This window comes from Trachypithecus francoisi, unplaced genomic scaffold (assembly GCF_009764315.1).
Source record: "Trachypithecus francoisi isolate TF-2019V2 unplaced genomic scaffold, Tfra_2.0 Contig00586, whole genome shotgun sequence".
NCBI classification, from domain to species: domain Eukaryota; kingdom Metazoa; phylum Chordata; class Mammalia; order Primates; family Cercopithecidae; genus Trachypithecus; species Trachypithecus francoisi.
In genome coordinates this window covers 9160916-9176075 of record NW_022680749.1, presented here as the reverse complement: position 1 = coordinate 9176075, position 15160 = coordinate 9160916, and the positions used below count along the sequence as shown (strand labels likewise).

Sequence of the window (15160 nt, the reverse complement as noted above, 5' to 3'; positions counted from 1 at the left end):
TTTTCTCTAGGAGTCTATGACTGTTTCTAACAGACATTTCACTTTCCCCTGATCTCCATTTTAAATTTGGAAAAGAAGTAGTGTAGAGCAAGATTTGGAATGTTGTCTGGAGCATCTGGAGGGCAAAAAATTCTTGGAAGCTTGCCAGGCGGCCTTCTGTAGGGGAGGCTCCGGCTTCCGGCTGGCCTCAGCTGTACGTGCTTTGACACCTGACTCTTGCTGTCTGCCTAGCGAGGTGAAGCACTCAGGGGAGAACTCAGGTTAACCAAGTTTCCAAGACTGATGTACCAGTGCATGTCTTCCCAATCAGAAACAAAATAGTGATGCCAGCAGGGAAGTGCACACTGGCAAGATAAACATACCCCCTTCCAGTAGACAGATGCATGTGAGAAACCAAATTATAATCAAAGGTAGCTTGGTGAGCATAGAGTCAAAGCAGGGGGTTAGATAAAATGGATGTTAAACCTCCTTAGACACAGATAGTGATCAATTCACTCATGAGGGAAGAAAAAGTGTTGCCAATGTGACCACAGTCCCTCAAGTTCTGTTGCCTGTGACTTCCTCTGCCAGTGTTTGTTTCTTCCTTTTCATGTCTGCATCACTGATCAATCCCCTTTGGACCAACATACATTTTACAGTTTTCTGTCATTCTCATTACAGTCAAGTCTACTGTTTTGCGAGCCATGCTCTTTAAGGTAAGCTAGCGCATCTCTATATTAAAATAATCATCTGAGAGCCTTCTTATTTCCTTCACTCCCAAATTCACAGCCAGTCATATTACTATTGCCTTCAGGTAAGAATATAATGTCTATTTTCTATTGATTGAAGGCCTCCTGAAAATTCAGTGTCTCATAAATACAGCAAGCTTAGCATCGTATTTCTGTAGTAAGCACATTTCTAAAATGGATGCAGGCATTTCTGTGACAGCCAGAAGACTGGTTGGATGTCAGACCAGGTTCATGCTGGGCCTTAACATGTTTATAGCTGCTGTGACTTAAGTGATATACCACCAGATGGTCTATCAGAACTTAAGGGGAACTGAATGAGGAATATTAGAGTTAATCAACTGTGTACAGGGCTTAGGAGTTTTTTTAGTTGTTTACCATTGTATAGGACTGTATAATAGTATGGCTTATGATACAGAAAAATGGAAGAAAGGGAGAAATTAGATAAATAAAGCTAAAGTGAAACATGTATTCATTTATTGAACTTTTAATTAGTATTTATTGAGCATCTACTATTTGCTGGGTATTGTATTACATCCTGGGGACATAGTACTGTGATGAATAAGGCAGATCACAACATCTGAACCAAAGTATTCATGGGGCTCACAATCCAGAGAGTAAGATAAAATTAAATAATAAAGACACAAATAATTCAGAAATTATAACTGTAAAAAAAGGGCCATAAAAGAGAAGAGCAGGGTACTATGAAAACATAAAACAGGAAGGACTGATCTAATCTGACAGGAAGGGTGGGTTGGAGATGACATTCGTAAGGATGGTAAGATGAGACCTGGAAGATGTGCACAAGTTAACTCAGCAAGAGTTTGGGAAGAGCGTTTCACATGCAGGGGACAGCATGGGCAAAGACTAAGAGGCAGGCAGGAGCACAGCATATTGAAAGAACTGCGAGGCCAGCATTAGTGAAGGGTATCCATCAAGAGACTGAAATGGATAATATGAGCACTGGAAAGCAAATCATAATATTTCTAGCTGTTACAATGATACCACTTTCTGGATGGAGGAATTGTTGTTTAGTTCATATGGGTAGAATTCAGTTACCTGTTCAATAGGGAAAAAGTTAATATTATAGTCCATGAATTGGTATAACTTTTAGGTAAACTAATAATTCTGACAACTGGAAATTCATCTATTCCATCTCATACAGTTTTAATAACTTTGGAATAAATACTTTTCCTGGAAACAAGAGTGCCGAAAATGTTTTGGCAAATGAATATCATTTAGAGAATTTGGTCCTCCTTGTTAAGAAGTGCTTTCTTCCCTTTCTATCTATGCCCTTTGGAGTTCCTCCCAGTTGTCAGGGCCATCCTTGACAGTCAAGTCCACCTTTGAAGGATGTATGTCATTTGTAAAGGCCTTTTGCTGAAAGATTAAAAGATCAATAAATCTTTTTTATTTATTGGAATAAAAAGGAAATAAAGCTGCTTGTATTCCTAAACCACTGGTGGTCTCACAGAATTTTCTTCTCTTCATTTTTTGTTATCAAAGCATCATCCCAAATTCATCATGTTGTCCAACACACCCATGTACTTCTTGCTCCAATTCTTCTTGTGTCAAATCTCCCTACACAGACCCATGCAATATTTCCAATTTCAATTTTTATTCTTTTTATCTTTCCACAAGACTGGGTGTCTTGTTTGTGCAATTGTGTCTAGTTGTGTCTATATGTATATTCTTGAGATATGAGGGTATATAATTATGTGCAAACACAAAACTATTTATGCAGGTAGGTGTCCATACATGTATAAACAAATAGATAGATGTGTCTTGTGATTAAGCACTATAGGCCTGCACTGTTCAATATGGGTAGCCAATAGCCACATTTGCCTATTTAAATTAGCTAAAATCAACAAAACGTGAAAATTCAGTACCTCTGTTGTACTAGCCACATTTTGAGTGCTCCAGTGGTGGACCTGCCCACTCAGCTCATTCATGCAACTCACATAAAGGCATGACCCTGCCATCCTGTCCAGGGGGTGGTTAGAGTTCAATAGCATGGCCTATACAGCAGGTTTAGTCTTTATACTTCACACTCTCAAAAACATGCAAATGAATCCAGACACTTAGTCCTTAGAAATTCATTAAAATCTCTTGTCTGCTTCTATCTTTAGCACCCCTGTATTCCTTTGGGCTTCTCTTTCTTCTGCCATGTCTCTGCCCCCTTGGTCCCTTGATCCTCTCTCTTCTCTGGGCCATGTGTAAGTCGACACAGGCTCTAGATGAATCACATCCCCAGCTCCACGAAGCACCCTGAAGATTGAGGTTGGTTCTATGCTAATTGCTCACCAGCATCTGATTTTTTCCCTTTTATTAATAGAAAGTGAAGGAGAAATAAGGAGCTTAGTGGGCAAAGATGGAGGGAGAATGCTGTGAACCTCCAAACATTAACAATTTTATCCCATCGCGTGTAAATTAAGGTGTGTACATTAAACTTTGTAGAGTTCATCTATGGAATGGCTTCAGTTCCCAAATAGTCTTACTGTCACTGTTCTTATAAAGAATTACACTAAAGCGTTCCCTTTAGGTAGTAAGGGGATAGCTTAAGCAAGAGAGTGCAAAAAAGCATTTTTTTTTCTTATTTTCCTAGTGCCCCAACTATATAGAGTAAATAATGAGGACTTATAAAATTGCTTCCCTTCCAGGGTGTAGGCTGGGCCATGGAAAATGAATAAGATAACATTTTACATCAGTAAATTAAAGGAAAAGGCATTGCTCCATATAACACCTGGCATATAGTAAGGCTCAATGAGAGGAAGAATCTAGAGCAGTGGTTCTCAGCCTTGGCTGCACGGTGGAAGCACTAGAGGTACTTGAAGAAAAAAAAAAAACCTTCCCTGTTTCACTTCCCTAGAAATTCTGATGTAATTGGTCTTAGGTGTGGTCTGAGTGTTGGCATTTTTACAAGCCCACCAGGTGATTCTGTTGTACAGCCAAAGTTTAGAAACATACCCTGGTGTAGAGGGAAACTCTGGGTTCTTCTCTACTGTTTTCCTTCTGATCTTTACAGGAATGCCATATCATCTTTGACTCAGTCATGGGTTTGGAGGGTCAGGAGCTGATCATTTGAGATGAAATTTTATATTATTCTAGATGTGGTAGATGTGGTCTACTACATGTTACAAAGTTGAATGTGTGTGCTATGTGCATGTGCACACACATGTGTGATGAATTTCTTGTGAGCCCTTTGAAGCTCCATGTCCTTAGTAGGGTACACTACACTTAGAAATCTGGAAGCCTTCCTTTAAGTAACACTCTTGTTTTGTGCACAAATCCAAAATAAAAGTGACAGTAATTAGTAGCATAAATCAATAAGCAGAATGTAGCAACCAGTATAGAGAGGCTGGCCTGACAGTCCTCAATGATACTTTTATATTTCTATATCCACTATGCTCAAGATTAGTTTATTAATTCTGTAGCAGGTTAAGGGAGTGGAAGCAGCTGGTAATCATTCATTCATTTATATATTTTCATTCAACAGCCATCTGCTGAATGTCTTGTATGTGCCAGGCCCTGGTTAGGGTTGGGGACTCAATATTGAACATGACTGCACAGCCCCTGTTCTCAGCCTAGTGGGAGAAAAGATAAGTAAATGAGCGATTGCGCTCAGTGTGAATGTGCAGTAATGGGGGAGCACAGGATGCTGTGAGAGCACATAGTTGGGACATCCAATCCAGGCATGGTTGGTAAGTTAGGGAGTGGTTATGGGGAAAGTCTCTTGGGAAACATAACTTTGAGGAGAGTGGCAGCCATGGAAATAAACCACTTGGATTTCCCTTCAAGAAAGAACGTGCTGCTCAGCTTCTAGAAATGCAGCTATCTGATAGTATCCAGCTGTTAGGCTTTCAGGATTAGCCTTAGCTTTCAAGCTGACCCCACATTCTTATAGGCAGGGGGAACAGCTTTGTTCCAGTCTCAGACATTGTGTGCAGAGAGTGGAGTGGATAGTAGAAGGAAAGGGAGGAGAGAGAGGTAAGCAAGGAGTATTGTAGCCCAGATCGTGGGGGACCTCGTAGGCCATCATAAGAACACTAGCTTCTACTCAAAGTGATATGGGGTTAGAGGAGGGCATTGAGTGGGCACTGGCATAAGCTAATTCATGTTCGATTCAAGTTCTTAGCCTTTGATTTTGCTCCAGCCCACTTCCTTCTCTTCTGTCAATGACATCCATCCCTCCAGGGGACTGCCAGCCCTCCAGGGCCTTGCACCTAGCAAAGCAATACATCTTCAGAGTGACTCCTAGTCTGACAGATTAGAGCAGCTTCTGTGCAGTGGGAGTTTCAAAGAAGCTGAAGATTTCATTTCTAAGTTCAAGAGTGTGATGTTCTTATAGATGAGACTATGTGAATTTTTTGTGTGCCCAAAAGTTGTAGAGGTTATGAAACATCAAGGCTAGGACATAATGCCAGATGACATCCCAGAAACTTTTTAGGGTGACAGGTAAAATAACTGTTTTTTCTCCTTGGGGAAAGATCCAACATCTCTAATTGTCCTCCAAGTTAGACTGGCCTTCCCTGACTTGTGAAACCTGGTTATCAGTGAGCTTGGCAGGAAGGTGGCCATGAAAAGGTCCTGGTTGGTGTACAAGCCCAAATTTGGAGCATGAGTATTTATTTTCTATTCTCTGTCCTCTGAAGATTTCCATGTAGAGAGTTGACCTGAGGCAAGGTAACAATCCAGGCAAAAAGGGAATAATTTAGAAGAAAATTAATTCCTCCCTTGAGGAATTTCACTATTTCCTAGGATTTCATTCCTCTAGCTGAACTTAAAACTGTCTTCAGAAGGCCCGTGACTTGCTAACTTCTCATTCAACTGCGGAATACACACCAGGACTGGATGTGCTTGGAAGTCCACTTTCCAATAGATTTCTGCGACATCAAAAACAACTATTTTCAACACCACCTGGTCCCAGAGTTTCGGGAAGGTCAGTGCTGGGAATGAAATCAGATCTGTTCTTGTCTGCAATTATCTTCTTCACCTGGGTCTCTGAACTAACCTGGCCTTGACAATTCCTGGTCCCCAAGTGCCACAGTGAAGACCGTGATTATGGCCACCACCATCATTATAAAAATAAATAAAAGAGATACTTAAAATGGTCAAAACTGATGATTCACACATGTTAATGGTGAATAAACATAGAAAAGTATTTTAGCATCGCTAAGAATCAAAGAGGAAGGAGAAGGAATGTAGGGCAGGCAAAAGCAATAAAGTTGCAAACAACCAAAATGGCCCCCAACAGGCAATTGGTTAAATCTGGATACTATGGAGTATCTTGGAAATTTCTGTAAACAAAAAAATTGTATCGGCATCATAAAATATCAAGAAACCAGGTCACAAACTGTATATGCAAATATGTTCTTAGCTTTCAAAATAAAAGCATTTAAAAAGAATACTCTCCAAATATCAACAATATTTATTTTTGGAAGTGTAACTATGAATAATTTTAATTTTTCCAAATATTTTTCCGTAATTTCCAATTTTCTAGAATAAACATGAAACAGGAAAGCCAAATCAAAGTAAATTTTAAGAAAAAATAAAAGAGAAATTAAAATTATACACAGTTTTTTCCTATAGTATACTTTTCACAGAAAAAAATGTTTGAGAAAATATTTTTAGGAAGTCATCTAATATTGCTGTTGGCTTTTCCTCACAAGAATATGATGTGATGGCAATAAAAAGTTGTTCAGAAAGTTATGATTTAAATGGTTAGACTGGTTTCAGTGAACTTCAGGGTCAGCTCTATAGTTTAATCATTTTGTTTTTACTGGCTACCAAGGCTAAAGAAGTATAGGTACAACTGCTATAATTTCTTAGTTAGTGGGAAGTGGCACATTTAAAGTACACAAATCCATTCTCTTTGCAGCCCTCTATCACTTTCACTGCAAATGGAGAAAAATAGAGGAAAACTGAAGAATCATTTAGTTAAGATGATAGAAAAGAAGAAAGGAAATAAGGGTGGTGGGGGGCAGGGTGGGCAGGGACCTTTGGAGAGCACGCAGCACTTGCTAGATCCTATAAATAAGAGAAAAGCAATGATGGGGACAGACATTTACTAAAACTTTCCCTGTGTTTTGTAACCTGAAATTTCCAAGACATTCCACTGTGTCCAGATATAACCAATTGCCTATTGTGCATTTTGGTTTTTTACAATTTTACTGATATTGCCTGCCCTACATTTCTGCTCCTTCAAACTCTTTGATTATTAGTGATGCTAAAATACTTTTAGATGTTTATTCACCGTTAATATTTGTGAATCATCCTTTCTCTGAGCCTGGACTCAGTTCTAAGTCCTTCTCCCACATGATTTCATTCCCTACTCATAGAACATAGAAATAGGTGTCATCTTCTCCACTTCACAGATGAAGAAACCGAGACTCAGAGAACTAACTTGCCCACGATTATACATTCTAGTAAACAATGAAGCTGGAAATGCAAACTACCTTCCTAACTCATTCTGAAATTACATGTGTGTGTATGTGTTTGCATGTGAGTGCCCAATGAACATGCCTTTGTCAAAGATGGAGTTTTCCTCATCCAGTCACCTGGAGCTCAGAGAAGTGAATTGACTCGCTCGTGGCCATGGAGGCATCATGAGAACACAAGCCACCAATTAACAGTTTAAATCAATAAAGTGTAATTTGTGTTGGAGTTTCAAACTGACTGGGCAAAAGCTTTGAGATGGAATGCAGGCTTTGGGTGCTGGCAGCCATTATGGGAAAGAGAGAATCATGAAAAACAACAGAAGGTATGGAAGATGATGCCTTCAAGAACCTAGTCTATGGGAAAATTTTGGGGTGTGCTGACAAGGGAGTATCATCATCCAATTAGCAGCTCCTCACAGTACCCAAGATTCCCATTTTCCTAGGATCTGGGGAGTGGGAATTCCGAAGGGCAGATCAGAGAGTCTTACTGCTTCAGGACAAGGACAGCTGAGGGAAAGTCTTCAGTATTTGGAGAGATACAGAATCAAGTGGAATTAAGAAGAAAAATTCAGATTTAGAAAGCCAGACAGAAGAAGGAAGGGGCTGGACTCTAATAACTGCCCTCATCCTAAGATGGGCGTTCTTTAAAAATGTCCCAGTACTCCTCACACTCTTGTAAAGTCACTTCTCCATATCAATGACTTGAGAGTAGCGCTGCTGGTGGTCAACCTGTAGGCAGGGAGATGAAAAATTATAGAGCAAGAACTTCAGTACCAAGAACATGGTCTCAAAGAGGGTCTTCATGGTCCCCTTTTGTATCTTTCTGATGATTTATTGTAAGACTTAGGGCTCTTCCATGTGAAAGCATGGCATTTGATATCAGCTAATGGTAGAATCATTACAGAGAACACTTTCCAGGGAAGCTATTTAATGATGATTACAATCAGTGCATTTGAATCTTAGATGACCTAGTGAGTCACTGTCTTCTGTAATTTTATGAGACTCATTTTTAGACTATGAGTCTTTAAACCTCCTATAGGACCTAAGGTGGTGTCTTGCTCACAAATACAAGGTGAATGAAAGACAGACATCCAGGTGTCTTTCCAGGGGTATGTTGGAGAATCCAAAACCTATCTTTCTACAAATGCAGTTTGTTTTCGTTCCTTTCAAGTGTCTTCTTTGGATTTGCACATTGGAACTCCTCAGTCACCAGTGTGTGCCTGTTATTCAGTAAGTACCAAGAAATTTCCCTTTGGTTGGTTTTCACTCTCCATGGCCAAGTCTAGTCATCAGAGAAATGTTTCAAAGAAATTTAATAGATTTTGTCATCTCTGTTTGATGCAGAATGTCTGAGAAGATGCCAGAGCTAGACACCTCTAATTGCAAACATGGCTCAATTACAAATAAATCTACAAATGAATCACTTTCTAGTTTTTGCATGTTGGGTGTTTCATATGTGGAGTTGACACTGTTGGCTCTTCCTCAGTAAGATATACATCTCAAGTAGTTTTTGCAGTGTGATGGATTGACCTGGCCTGATACATAATATGATGGAGTGACTGTACCATGGACAGAATCATCACTATCTCCTGCCAATCTTCCACAATTCTAAGTTTTCTTATTTGTTCACTACAAATGTCAATATAGATTAAAAATCATTTACACTTTTTTATTAGCCTAGGAATTTTTGACCACCTTCCATGAGCCAGGTATTATGCGATGCCCTTTTACATATAACCTTTCATCTCTCTATTATTCTATTTTATAGTAGAGGGAGCAGGGTTTCAGAGACACTAAGTAGATTGTCTGAGGCCAAACCTCTCTTAAATAGCAGTTAGGATGTGAATAAAAGTCTGTCAAAATGCAAATTTTTGTTATTTCTACTACACCATCATTCCTTGGTCACATTCCCAGTTGGATGGAAGGAGTTTGCTATGTAGACTATTCATCCCCAAACTGCCTTTATTGTGGAACCATATCATAGACTTGTACAAAAATCTAAATAAATAACGAAGACTGCATTCTCCTTTTTTTTTTTGAGGTTATTATTTAATGACACAGGAAAATAACATGTTATGAAACAAGCTGGTTACAAGTAGTAGGTAGATGACTTCATTTTTGATAAAAAATTAAAAAGCATGAACTTGCATATAAAAATTAGATTAGGTACAAACTGCCAATAGTATTTACTTTTGCTCAGTAATTAAATATTCCTCCCTTTGCTTTTGTCTTTTAAAAAACATTACTTCTGGAATTGAAAAACAAAAAGGAAAACATGATCCTGGAGAGAGTTACTAAACACGAGGAATTAGGAATCCAAGAAGCCAAACCAGGAGCTGAGCAGTCAGGGTTGGAAGCCCAGAACAGGTCTCACCAAGGTGATAATGGCCAAACCTGGAAATGGAAGATTGTTCCTTTCTTTTCCTACTGGAATATTCTTTACCAAACAGTTTCCTCTACATTAGATATTAGCACACTTACATTCAATGGGATTCTATGATTAACTGGCACAACGGCAAAGTGATGCTAGAAATTTTCGTTTTGAATTGCTACAAAATCTATTATTTTGTAATTATATATTATACAAAACACACTAGAAATCAAGTGCTCCTACGACAAAAAACCCATCTGACTTTGCTGTTTTTTTCTGACTTTGTTCATTTTCAATCTTCACAACAAATGTGGTTTTTGTTTCGGGAACTGGAAGAGGTAATTTTTCTTAGAAAGAGGCAAACATTAATATGTGCTAGGCACTGTCTGATGGCTTGGCTCTAAGACAAGGCAGTTGCCCGTGTCTTCTAAGTATAGTACAGAGCAAAAAGGCTTACCAAAATCCAAACCACCTTGAGTTAAAGAAATCTGAATGAGGAGCATCACCATTCTTTGTATGTGTTTTTAAAGTCTTTGCTGTGTTACCGAATGAAGAAATGCATGTATTATACCTCTATTGATGTAAACGAGGCTCAAACATCTCAATTGCACCCTCTTCCTACCCCACACCCATCAGATGTTATGACTGCTAGTGACACTTTATTCAAATTACAACCCGTAGTTTTTGCTCTAAAATACAAAACACCTGAGAAAGGCTCATTGCTTTAAAATCAAGAATCTATAAAAGCAATGCCACCCTAATCCTAAGGTGCTTCTTAGGTATTTTCCAAAGCTCTTTACTCTTTCATACTACAGCATTTTCAGGAGGAGTCATTAGGTACTCTCAATGTCCAAGAAATAACTAAAAACAAAAAATAATCTGAGACTCTTTTCTGCCTTACCACCAGCTTCCCAGTACACCAGGTCACCTGTTACAGCAGTGAGCAAAGCAACCCATGCCACAGAAATCTTCACAAACCAAGAAGGAAAAGTACAGAAAGAATTATAGTGAAACGATAACACACATTCGTGTGTATGAGGGAGAGAGATTTAAAATTAAAATATTATATCATCACAAGAAACAGCAGACATTCCTTGCTCTGTGCTTGGGCAACCAAGAAAATTAAACCTGTTTTTATGTCCCAAAAATAAAAGAGACTTGATAGAAGTAACAGTGCTCAGTGCTTGCAACCCGAGTCAATTTATATTCTTGTCAGACCAGTCCAAATTCCAAAGGCTACAAAAATCCTGTTAGATCAAGGGGTAAAAATTCATTTTAGGGCAAAGTTACTCAAGATAAAGAAAGGCATGTCTTGAGTGAGAGAACTGCCTGCTGCAGATGACTTTTTGCTAATGTGTTTAAAGATTATGGACTTCTCAACTTTCTTAGTTTTCTGGTAGCCAAATCCTCCTTGCTTTTTTTGCTTGCCTTCATTGCTGTTCATGTTCAGACCAACAAAGGGAGGCACCTTGAAACCAAATGACAGAGCAACTTGAGGCAAATTTAAGTTATTGACATTAAAGATCTGTTTCAGAGAATAGGAATCATAGGCTCATATGTATGACTTATATGCTTCCTCCGCTGACTTATGAAGAAAGTAGTTCTTTTCAATCAGTTTCTCAAGCTGAGACTGAGTGTCCTAAATTTTAGACCAGGAAAAGTCAAATTCACTTAATGGAACCTTGGATTGTTTCAAGTAATGAAGGAAACCCAATTCTTCTGAGTGCAAAATGAGCAAGGCATGGCCTCCCCCATTTAGGTCTCTGGCTGTTCTCCCCATACGATGAATATATTTCAGGGTCATCTGGAGGGTCATACTGAAGAATCCAGTTGACCTCAGGAATGTCCAGTCCTCTTGCTGCCTTATACAATAGTGTTCCTGAATCTGCGTTGCAGAACTAGAAGAATGTAGTTGTATGCTTATTTTGCTTTTGCTTTCCATGATGGCCAAGACAACAAATCAATGTAGTTCAGCAACTCGTAGTGGTATTTCACGGACATACACGATGAAAAGAAGATCATGAGCTTCTTCTTTTGGTTCTTCTTAAAGAGTGTAAAGAGCAGAAGAATCTCTTTTCAAAGGGACAAACGACGTATCCCTGCTCAAGACCATCCACTGTCACATTAGCTTATTAGCTTTATCATCATCAACATCAACATACAGTGGCTCCTTTTTCAGAGAAATCCTTGCCTGGTCCTCAACGTTTTGAGTTTAGGTGGCAGAACAGAGCATAGTCTGTCTGCGTGTTGACAAAAGTTTAATAATTTGCTTTAATTTATCTTCAAACCCAACATCCAAGATACAATCAGCTTCATCAATAGCCAGACACTGCAGGTTTTTATACATAAACCCCGGGGTATTCTGCATATGGTCCAGCAGACGGCCTGGTGTGACCACAATGATGTAGATCCCATTAGCAAGTTTCTATGCTTCAGCAGATCTGTTACTGCCACCTATTATCAACCCATAGGTGTGCACATGGTGAGTCATTAGCTCCTTAAAAACACCAAAAATTTGCATGGCTAGTTGTCTAGTAGGTGACAGAATAAGGACCCCTGTTCCTTTCTTGGGCATGAACTTTAACTTAACAATGAGTTCAACTGCAGAGAAGAAAAAAGCCAGGGCTTTACCACCACCTGTTTTTACAGCTGCTAGAAGATCCCTGCCTTCCAGAAGTGGTCTGATACTTTTATGTTGAATTTCAGCCATGTTTGTAAAGCCCGTTTCTTTTATTGCCTTCAGAGTGTTTTCATTGACAAGATTACATAGAGAAGCAAATGAAGTATCCTCAAAAGCTCCTGTCAGTCCCAGGGGCAGGCTGGGCACCTCACTGTCATCTTCATCATTATCTAGCTTCTCCACATTATTTTCTGTTTCTTTAGGAGTCTTGGCACTTTCTTCTTCAGATTCCCCTTTGTTTTCAGTTTTTGCTTTTTTTTGTATCAGGCCCAGCATCATTCACCAGTTTTCTCTGTTTCTTCTTCTTTTTCTTTTTTGATTCTGAATTGGGAGACTGCATTTCTGCATCTTCATTGGTTAATACAGTGGATTTCTGGGGAGACTTTTTAACTTTTACATTTTCCAGTATTTCTTGAGAAACGTCTGCATTTTGAGTTTCTGATAAGGCCACATTTATAGAATGTTTTGATTTTTTAACCTTTCTATCTCCCGTTGTTTCTTCAGACACGTCTCCATTTTGAGTTTCTGATAGGGTCAGATTTGAGGCCCCCTACAACTTTAGATTTTGCTGCCACAGTTTGAGGTTCCGCTTCTCCATCTTCTTGCTCAGGAGTTTCATCATCTGGTGAGACATGCTGTCCAAGAAGTGCCTAGACTGCCCGGCCACACAGTACGGCTCTGCATTCCCATTTTTTACATATTTATTTTGCTCCTCAAAGAACTCCATGAACCCAAGGTGTTGGCTGATGGAAGCCTCTGGTCATCCCAACTGAATCTCCATTCCATCTGGGAGCAAGGGCCCCCAAAAAGCATTAAGTAGAAAGTTGCTTCCCCAAGACTCAAATACCAAGCAGCTATTTTCTTCCAGAGTTGAGGAAGGTTTTCCGAATGTTTCTTTAAAATTGCTCTGAAAATCTGAATCCAATGGAATAAACTAGATAGGGCTGTTGATTGTGGAGAACATCTATCACCGACTTTAAACCTTTTCTCTTTCTAAAAATTCTTTTTGACATTGTAAAAACAATATATGCTTATTACAAAACATTAAAACAATACAGAGGTGCATAGATATAAAAGTGAACGTTCTCGCTAGCTTCTTTCACTCACTCCCATTTTAGGAGGTAACTGTTAGGAGGTAACATTACCACCTTAGGAAGTAACTAGATTGTATATCACAAGATCTTTTGCGAGCTTTTATATCCCACCTCTATACACACCTGCATATGCATGCACACACGTACACAGTTACATGCCTTTTCTTTTATACCAAAAAATGAGAGCATACTCTAAATTTCATTATGCAGCTTGCAACTTAATACACCACACATAGATTTGTATGTCCATCAGTCATAATTCCGTTGGTTTATCACTCATAATGGGAGTAACACTGTTGTCCCCTTTCTTACCTTGTAAGTTTGCCATGAGAATTAATCATATGTTCAAAGGTACGCAAGGACAGTGGTACTAAAAAATGACACAGAATGCTTTGAGATGGCCATTGATGTATTATTTTACAGAGACATAATACAGATTATGTGATGAGCTTCAAGAGTAAGGATGAAGAAGTAATTTCTTGTTTTCCCCCTCTGAATGGGACACTTCGTGATCTGCATATTATAAAAAACATGAAAGTGAGGTCAGACTTGGCAGGGAAATTGCTGGCTACAAGCTTTTAGGACAATTAAAAAACAGCAGGATCATTCTGGCACAAGCTTCAACCAGTTGGCAGAAAAATGCCTCTTCTGCTCCTACGGTGACTGGCAATTCTAAGTAAATGGCTAAAATTGCCTTTCATGTCTGCCGGCAACTTCTTTCCTGAAGTCTTTGAGTCTTGTTGAATTTGCTTTGATAATGAGTATCTTCTCTATTAGGGTAAATTTGACATGCATAAGGATTATTTCAACTCTGACAGGACAGAAATTCACTTGTTTCCAGAATTAGGAATACTTGAAAATTTGCTCAAGTCTAAAAATGAATTTTTCCCTAAAAGTTTTCTTCTTTAAGACTCTGTTGCCATATACAAACCCTGTATTTTATATGATTAGTGACATACTAATAGGCCTTTTGAAATATTAAAAATAGCTCCCAAACCCCTATGATTTTCTTTGGTGAAGTCCAAGGACTTGGAACCCCAGTTAGGGCATTATTAACTTAAAATATTCCTACTCACTTAAATTATAAGCTGTCAATAAATATCACTTCTCTTTTAACTTCAATTCACAGTTTGCCCTGAGACTACATTACTGGCCATACGCTTTCTACCCCTGATATCTAGCCAAGGCAGCATCCATAATTGCCTATTGGCTTGCCTCTGAGAGCCCAGCGTTGGACAGCCTGTATAGTAGAATGGTTGAAAGCAGTCTTTGGAGCTCCAAGGGCTCTGCACATTTGCTTGAGTTCCCATAACATGGTGGAGATGGTAGCACCTACCTCAGAAGGTTGTTAAATTAATTAATGAGCCCATATAATAAAGCACCTAGAATACTGCCTGGCCCATAAAGTGTCATTATTACTGTATCTTTTGTATGTAAAGTCATTCTCTTTAACTGTTGTTATTGGGGTGAGGTCAGTAGCTTTTTATGCTTCTGGGAGAGGAAAACCTCTTCATCTTGTTCCCTGCGTCATAACAGAAACAAAGAGGAAGAAGATGATATAAGTTCAGTAAATCTTCCCTTCATATTTGGTCAGATAAGAGCAGGGTCTTGGAGCCAGGCTGCCTGGCTTGACCACTTAACACTAGCAAGTTTCTTAACCTCTCCAGCCTCAGTGACTTTATCTGTATAAAGGGGATAACAATTGCCCTTGATCACAGGGCTGTTGGGAAAACCAAGACAGTGTGAATAACAGATTTACACATAGTGAGTGCACAATATAGATAGCAAGTAAGTTAATTCTGAGGCAACAGATTCAAGTCTACTACTACTGAGCTCCGACTATGTGTCTATTC

The 15160-nt window shown here is 39.0% G+C and overlaps 1 pseudogene; it reads right to left on the bottom strand.

Annotated features, from left to right (window-relative positions):
• Positions 1-9189: 9189 nt before the first annotated feature.
• LOC117086574 lies at positions 9190-13721 on the bottom strand (annotated as a pseudogene).
• Between the last annotated feature and the right edge of the window lie 1439 nt (positions 13722-15160).